Genomic DNA, 8,852 nt, shown 5'->3' on the forward strand with positions numbered 1-8,852 from the left:
CAGCTATGACAAAACTGCCTCAAAATTGGATTGGACAGTCTAATCCTGGAATAGGGCTTTGGTGGTTGAAACTGAATATATAAATAAATAAAATAATATAATTTAAAAAAAGAACTCCAACTGAATAATTAGTCTGGTTGACTTGCTATCTGAGACTACTTAATAATAATAGCAAAATGGAAATTAGTTCAGCTCTGGCTTTCCTGAAGAGAAAATACTCAAGCCTGGCCCAAGAATGACTATGAGATCTATCATGATGCCCACTGCAGACAGTTTCCAGGTGAAAACCTTGGACGACCTTGGTTAAAACTAGTTCACTAAATTTTAATGTGATATACGGTTCCTGTCCACCACTGCCCTGAGTATCGCGGTGGCTGACTAGCCCATAACACCCCCCTCCCCCGTCCACAGAGAGCTCTTCATTTTATTGATGTGCACATGTTTCCAGCTGGCATATCTAACCCAGTTTAGGAGCCCTTGTGCTCTGAAGTTGCGTAAGACGGCTCTGTTCAGCAGGAGCACACGTGGAATTCAGCACCCCTGCCTCCTGTTTCATTAACCTCAGTGAAGTACTAAAACCTTAAGTGCCATAAAACACACTAAAGTTAAAAAGAATTTAAAAAAGCAAACAGGAGGTGGGTAGCATTGGGCACATTAGCTCATTGTTAAATGAAACTGTGTTTAAGGGAAGCCTTAAATGGCAACATTGCATTGGTTAATAACTTTTGAGCCAAGGAAAATTACAGTCCTATCAATAGGATTTCAGTGTTATCTGAAGGGAGATAGTAACTAAATGTGAGTATATGACAACTAAAACAAAACCACATGGCATGGTTGTCATAGAAACCACAATGCCAGAGGGGGAAATGGTGACATGGAATTAAATGATCTGTTCTGCATGTGCACATCTGCTTTTCATTTTTACATTCATTCACTTACTTTAGCTTCTATGCACCTTCTTTTGTTCTTGATGAATAAATATTCAACTAGATTCAATACAAATGTATTTGTATAAACTCCCTCATAACTAGAGAAGGAACCTCGGTGAGAACCGAGGCTCAGAAGGGGGTTCCCCATCATCCTCTGGTTGACACCAGATGGCAAACTAACAACAGAAAATCATTAGGCAGAAATATTGAAATTAATCAGAAAGAACCGGTACATAGAAATCCACAGGGTCCACACAGAACACATCCAAACACAGTCCAGCAGCAGTGCAGAGGGAGGCGCTAAAGGGCTGTTCACTAAAGTCTTCATGACACCAGGCATTACTTTTCAATCTCATCAGGAGGTTAAGTGGCACGTGCAATTGAGCCTATCAGGCACAGCTGGAGGGTCAGCGGTACATGCAGATGAGCCTATCAGGCACAGCTGGAGGGTCAGCGGTACATGCAGATAAGCCTATCAGGCACAGCTGGAGGGTCAGTGGAACATGCTGGAGGTTCCACAGTGGACACACTGGTCCATAGGGTACACAAACAGGAACTCTTCATGGTCAAACTTGCATCAGCAGCTGACGTGAGAGGAGGGAAGTTTTATAGCTCAGCAAATGCCAACAGCTAAGTTTGGAAATGCAGTGAACAAAAATATTGGATTAACAGAGTGCAGCAGTGCTTGTGGCAATCCTGTTTAAACTAAAAAGAGAGAGCCAGAAGGTAGCAGAGGCACGAGGGATCCCCGAGTCATCAGCATCCCTCAGCTATCAACACACTCGTGTGATTGTGTGAGAGAGCGACGGGCAGCACCAAGGTACTCCAGGTCCACCTACCCCAAGATACTGCATCACTCATCTACACAGGAAAAGTCATTTCCAAAAACCTGACAAAATGAGTTTTCAGCCTAGACATAAAAACCGAGACGGTGCTTGAAACCAGAACGCTGATTGTATTCTAAAAGCTCTGTGTGGAACTGCTCTTCTCCTCGCCGTAACATAATTCCAGGTACTAATAGATAACCAGCACCCTGTGGTCCAAGTCGATGTGATAATAATAGGAAATAATAGGACATCATTTAACTTAGGTACTAAGGAGCAAGGCCATTCAGAGCTTTATATTTGAGTTACAAAATTTCACAGGCTGACAGTGTAATGTAATAATATCAGACTAATGTGGTCAAACTTTTTGGTTCTTGTAAGGAGTCTAGCTGCCACATTTTCGACAACATGAAGCTTTTTTTAAACTCATGCTGGAACATCCTATTAGCTTAAAGTAGAAAAAGGATGTGCATTGCATGTGCAATGGAGGACAGGCCAGTATATCTTGGACATAAAAACCAAGGTTTTGCACAGTTGTATTCGGTGGCACCTGGCAGATGTCGAGGAGTGCTGCCAGTTGTCCAGGAGTACTGGTAGACATCTAACCCTAAACCCAAAAAAGCTATAAAGATTTAACATTTATTAAAGCTGTTTCTATCAGCTTTAGAACCAAGAAGAAGGACACATGCTTTGTCTGGGTTTAGTAGGATGAAGTTATCTGACATCCATGCTTTTGTATCTTTTACACAGTATTCAGTCTTATTAAGTTGAAGTATACAGTTTGGATTAGATATACTGTTATACACAACCATGTGCCAACAGCATAGTAGTGGAAGCTAATCCCTCATTTATAGTGGCATAAATAGGGCAAAAAATAGAGGCCTGAGCACAGAACCCTGATCGACGACTTATTTTATTTTTACCTGAACAGATGCTTCACTATTTACATTTACAAACCGATAGTGAGCAGTTATGTAAGATCTGAACCAAGATAGGGCTTATCTTGTGACCCCCAACAGGGATTTCTAGCCTGTTTAGTATGATAGTGTTATCTATTGTGTCAAATGCTGCATTCAGATAAAGCAGAACAGGGAGAGTTCTGTAACGTTGTTACAGATGACAAGTAAAAGGTCAATTGTTATCATCACTAATGCTGTCTGTGATATGGCCCAAATCCTGACTGAAATATTTAATATATAAGAGTCTTATGCAACTGCAATCCTAGCTCTTGCAAATAAATCTATAAGGGCTCACAGGGGTTGAGATTAGTTATTTTAGTTATTAGTTATTAGTTATTTAGTTATTAGTTATTAGTTATTTTAGTTATTAGTTATTTTTGGGGTAGAGGCTATAGGTTATAGGTATAAACCTATAGCCAGGTTTTTGGTATATAGCCAACCAAAAGAAGAGTGTAGTGTTACAATAGCCTTGATTATTTCTGCTACCATTTCTTTAAATAACCTTTTATAACTGAATCAAGGAGGCATGTAAAATTTTATGGCATTCAGCTGATGCCTTTATCCAAAGCAAGTTATAATTAGGACTGAGTACAAATTGAGGGTCAAGAGCCTTACTCTGGTCTCAAGCACCTGAACCACTGAGCTGCCACTGCCCTGAGTTCAAGTAGTAATTTAAATTAACTCCAATCAGCTCTATTTTTTGAAGTGAAGTAAAACATTCTAACTGCTCTGCTACTGTATATGCACAGTGTCTACATCAGTTGTGGAAGGTATCAGATTTGTCAGGTTTACATTTACATGGGCTATTTCTGCTGCAGACTGCTGAAAAGAAATATAAATATCCAACTGTGAATATGTGAGAAAATCTAATTAGACTTTAAGTTGCTTAAAGATTGGTCACTTGAAGAAAAATATGGGACTAACACTATAACTGATTTGTTCAAAACCCACACAAAGAACTGCTCCCTTCAGACATAATATCTCTGATCTAAAACTTTTATCTCCCTACTTTTTCTGTGTGTGGCCTTCCACCTGTTGAGCTCAACAGTGGACCATCACAGCTGAAAATCGCTGCTTTACCACAGCACACACACCTCTAAATCTGATTGGTTTCTGTAAAGGGTTCATCGTTTCATGTGACTGTGAACCCAATAGATAAACAAGCCCTGGGTCACAACCCACATCCTAGAAAAGGCACGCAGGTCCCTAAAAGTAATTACCCCCTGAATCTACACAGAAAAGCCATGTGACATCTACGGGGCAATAATGAAATGGGCAATTATGTAGTTCATTATTTTTAATGCTGGCTGCCATGTTGAACAGGGGCGTGGAGAATCTTCCAGCAGGAGCTTCTGTGCCATAAACGTAGTCATCAAAGGCAGCTTGGGAAATTACTGCACACAAGCTATGCCCATGCTGTATGACTCATCATGGTTTGATTCCCCGAGCAATTTATGCAGACGGGATGAAATACATTTGACATTGTGGGACTCGTCCAAGGTCTATTTTTGTGGTAACTAGCACATCTGAGACAGAGCCAAACAAAAGGAGGATAAAGGCGGGTATAAAAGAAAAATGCACTGTGCTCAGCCATCTTGGCAGGGGTGAGTAGCGCTCTGTCTGTCTCTCTCTCTCTCTCACACACACACACACACACACACACACACACACACACACACACACACACACACTGTGGCGGTGCAAACAGATTGGTTGTTTTCTTATTCACAGTTCCCTTGGCTGTTTTGCCTTGAGTGAATCTTAGTGTCTGTATGCTTCTGTACATATAGGATTTTTCTCTCCCCGAGATCATGCCTCACGATGCCTTGGTGTATAATTAAAGGATTACTTGAGTGAGAAGCATACTGATACTTTTTTTTTTAGCCACTGATTCGATGTATTCATGCGGTCTGCCACACACTTCTGCCTCAAGTCTTGCTCATTATTGCTGGGCTCCCATTATATTCTGCTGCAGAAACTTGGATTTTGTAGCCTTCAGTTTTGCTGAATAATCCCTGCAAGGGTCAGCATGAAAGGATTGAGGTGAGAGTGCTAGCTGTTCCCACAAAGCAAAGCCACAAAGATTCATTAGCTAGGCAGAAACTACTGAACATCGCCATTTATGATCGACGGGCAAAGAAAGAATGTAAATAAATAAAAGATTCATATGAATCTGGCAAAGCTCAAATTAGGCGTGTATGTCCAACCGTTAATGCAACGATTCTCTGCTTTTGTGAACTGTGCCATTCAAATCGTGTTTAATAAGAGACAGGTAAACTCCATCAGTGAAGACCAACAACACAAAAGCCCGCAAAGCATTTCATTCCACTTCGTGGAGAGCAGATGTCAGGAGCACATATATGAACTTCACATAGTTAATTAACAACAAAAAGTCCAGTCCTTACAGAAGTATTCAGATACTAGTCTCTCCTTTCCACTGAACTGAACAGTGAGCGCTCTCAAACCGGTGCCTTGCTGCCTCTGTGTGTTCTGTATTCACAGATGCAGGGTTGGTTGGGCTCATTGTGCGAATGTCAACATATGGTCATATGTCACGATGCCGGTGCTGCATTATTTATTTATTTGTTTGTTTGTTTTTGAAATAACACACGTACCACCAGAGGAAGTCTGGTCATTCTTCAGGGCTCGTTTTTCGAAGAGCAAAGAGAAGGAAAATATGCTTGGCAGATCTGAGACGACACCTTTGTTGAAGTGAGAATAGTGCCATGCCAATTCGGCACACTGAAACGTGTCCCAAACAGATCTCCACTCATTTCATATCAAGATCACAGTGTAAAAGATAGTCAGCAAACAGAGAAGAAACAGCCACATTTTCCTGTCATCACATGAACGGGTAAATTACTGTGAAAGAGGATGTGGTAATCCCATCTACAGTGCCAGATTTAGCCGCCAAACGTGCATTTATCCTTAGCGTACTGTAATTCATGAATGAGTGCGCTCTTGTTAGTGCCATTTGGGAGACGCTTTATTGACCAATTTAAATCTCACGCTGATAGCTGCATTCGTGCCGTTGTCGATTGCTAATTGCATTGCGCCTCCTTCTAAATTAAGTCAGAAACAGGAATAAAATGTGGCATTTAATTACGGTATGCTTCAAAAAGGCAGAGCATTCACAGGATAAAGACTCCCTGCTGATTAGGTGTGATTGTTGAACAGGTCTGAATAGTGCTGCATTGTCTTTTTATTCTGCTGGGAGTCAAGATCGCTCTGTGACAACTCGCTCTCTGTGAGGATTTGTTCTTGCACTTGACAACCGAGAGTACACAGCCACCACAAAGGCATCTGTCTCCACCCCCACACCCCCACCTTAACAAATTCCCCCACCTTAACAAATTCCATTGATTTGCCAATCATATATGTAAGTGGTAAGTGGCCTATATGATCAATGAGGAGTCGTTAAATTTAGCCAAGTACATGAGAATATGATAACATTTGACATAACACTGACATAAACTCACTGGCCTTACCATAACATGATGTTTTGGTCTTAAATCGTGAGACAAATGGGGGAAAAAGCTGTAACTGCACTTGTCTTTGGCTTCAAGTGGTGTGAATAATTGTAAATCCATACTTTTAGAAGCTTTTTTCATAGCTGGATGCACAATAATGATGATTTGATATGTCAGTTTGATGATTTGGGCCTCTGATGTGCTGCACGTGATTCGCAGTGGGCTGAATGCGCACGTAGAGCCCATTTCAGGAAAGACACTAATCATCAGAATAGATCATCGCCATCAGTACCAGCCATCGTCGTTAACAAAATGGCTTTCCCTTCCCCATAAACAAAAACATCCAATTCTCCATCATGGCCATTAAGCTGGCAAGGGGAGAGGATTCCAACTCTCTGGATCAAATCCGCTGTGGGTAGATTTGATTTGCTGAAGCGATGAATGAACAATAGTCCTCCCTTAGCTGTAAGAAACACGGGGTAAAATTGAAGTGTATTCCCCTCAGGTGTCCTCGAGCAGGGAGAGAAAGGAATAGTGGGGGTTATAAGCACTGTGCATGTCAAACAGTGTTGTGAGCAGCAGAGCCACGAGGAACACCTACATCCATGCAAAAAGACAAAAGAATGCCTCGCCTACATTCTCCAACTGACAACACCTGACCCAAGTGGAACCAGGAACATTATAATGACTGTGTGCAAGTGTAGGTACCGAATAGGTAAACTGTTAATGGGTATACCAGACAAAAAATGCTATTCAAAGGTTTCTAAATTTACATTTGTATGTTGTTTGATACACACTTATCAGTCATTTTATTAAGAAAACACCTTTCAGGTGCATTTCATACCGGTTACAGACTGTATCCCAGCTGCCGGCATCAGATGTCAGCCACTCTACCCTATTCAGCTTCTGATCACAGAATTGATACGGGATTAACAGCTCGTGCAGCTTCAAGAGGCGCTACAGTATTGCTGGAGTGTCAATGTCACTTCTGCGTTGACAGTGGGTCACAGCCGAAAAATATCCAGCCAACAGTGATGCTGCACTCAGAAACTGTACATCCATTAGGCTACATTAAGTCTTTCTTTTATCATTCAAGGTTAAAGTACTCGACTAGTAATCAGAAGTTGCCCCATCGCCTCCAAGATGCCACTGTTGGACCCCTGAGTACTCAGGCATAATTGGAAGTCACTCTGGATAAAAGCATCAGCCAAATGCCATAAATATAAGCAAATATAAATTCAATGTTTTTATGTAAGTCTATTGCAATATACAATTATACTGTGCATTCTCTAAAAAACAACAACAAACATTTTCTGCATGTTTTAGTGGTTAAAATTGATTTCAGCTGCATTGGAAAGCGATGTATCCCTACCAATAATATTCGAATGAGTACAGAACAGTGCAATTGTCCCAGGCAAGTTCTAAGATTACCTGTGTGCTTTATCAGGTTTTTACCAGATGGTAATAAAACTGCTGTTCGATCTTGTTTAATATCCAGTGAAAGCTTAATGGAGGTAGTTTTATTTTTTTGCTGTATCTTAGGACATATTTCAGAAACAAAGCAAGAAAACCATCAAAAAATATCAATAGAGAAACAAAAAATCATTGAATTTATCAAAAATGTTTTTTTTTTTTTGGTGGGTGGAGGGGGAATGTTGACATTTTTTCAATTCATTTTTATTGAATTTTTATTTAAATCACACATGCACTTCCATTCAACTTTTGTTGCCATACAATGCTGTTGAAGGCCTCGGTGTCCACTGCTCTAATTAAGCTCTTCCTAAGACTTTTTCCCCCCCATTTAGGCTTTTCTTACATCTTCAGCATCAAAAACAAGACCTCCGCTCACAGAGGTGAGTCACATTAATCTAACACGCAAGTAAAAGACGCTAACACAAAAACACCAGTAAGGGTAATTATGAAAAACAGATATTAGCCAGGAATCCGAATAATGAGATCAGACTAATTGTTAGCCATGTCGAACTTCTTAACTACCGCACACTACTACAGCAACATTGTATTGCCAGCATTCAGACGAATATGGTTCAGTAGCCTATTAGCCTTTGACAGCAACATTAGCCCAAAACACAATTAACAAAGCAATAGAACCAATAAAGCTAACGTTGGCAATAATGAAAACCAGATATTAGGTGTGTAGGCTATCATGCGAATTGATGTATATTAGCTTCCAGTAACTGTTACTCATCAGCATTTTTGGTCCATTTTGGCTCATTTTAACCGAACAAATGTTTTATTTCGGGTGCTACGATTTGCTAACATCTGTCTACAAATAAAGGAACTGAGCAGTCCCCACTTTTCTCTTACAACTCGCTCGTATTTTGGCTGACCTTCTTCACCAAGGACTTCCTTTCCCTCAGTAATGAGGAGTTATCAGTGCTGCCACGCCAGGCAATTAGCCACCAAACACACAGAGTGGCTTGGTCAGTACGCCAGTGAAACTGTGAGGTGAAAATGAAGAGCAAAGGTGTAATTATTATCATAATAATTACATTTGTTAATTACATGTCAGACTCTTGAATACCAATTAAAGATGAGATAGTCCTTAGCGAGGGGGGAGAAGTCTTCTCGCCATCTGCCTCACGTGTAGGCCATGTTAGAAACACTGTTCTGCCTTCTAGTAGTGGCGTTACAGGAGCCACAGCAGCTGCA

Source organism: Electrophorus electricus, chromosome 7 (genome assembly GCF_013358815.1).
Source record: "Electrophorus electricus isolate fEleEle1 chromosome 7, fEleEle1.pri, whole genome shotgun sequence".
Classification (NCBI taxonomy): Eukaryota; Metazoa; Chordata; class Actinopteri; order Gymnotiformes; family Gymnotidae; genus Electrophorus; species Electrophorus electricus.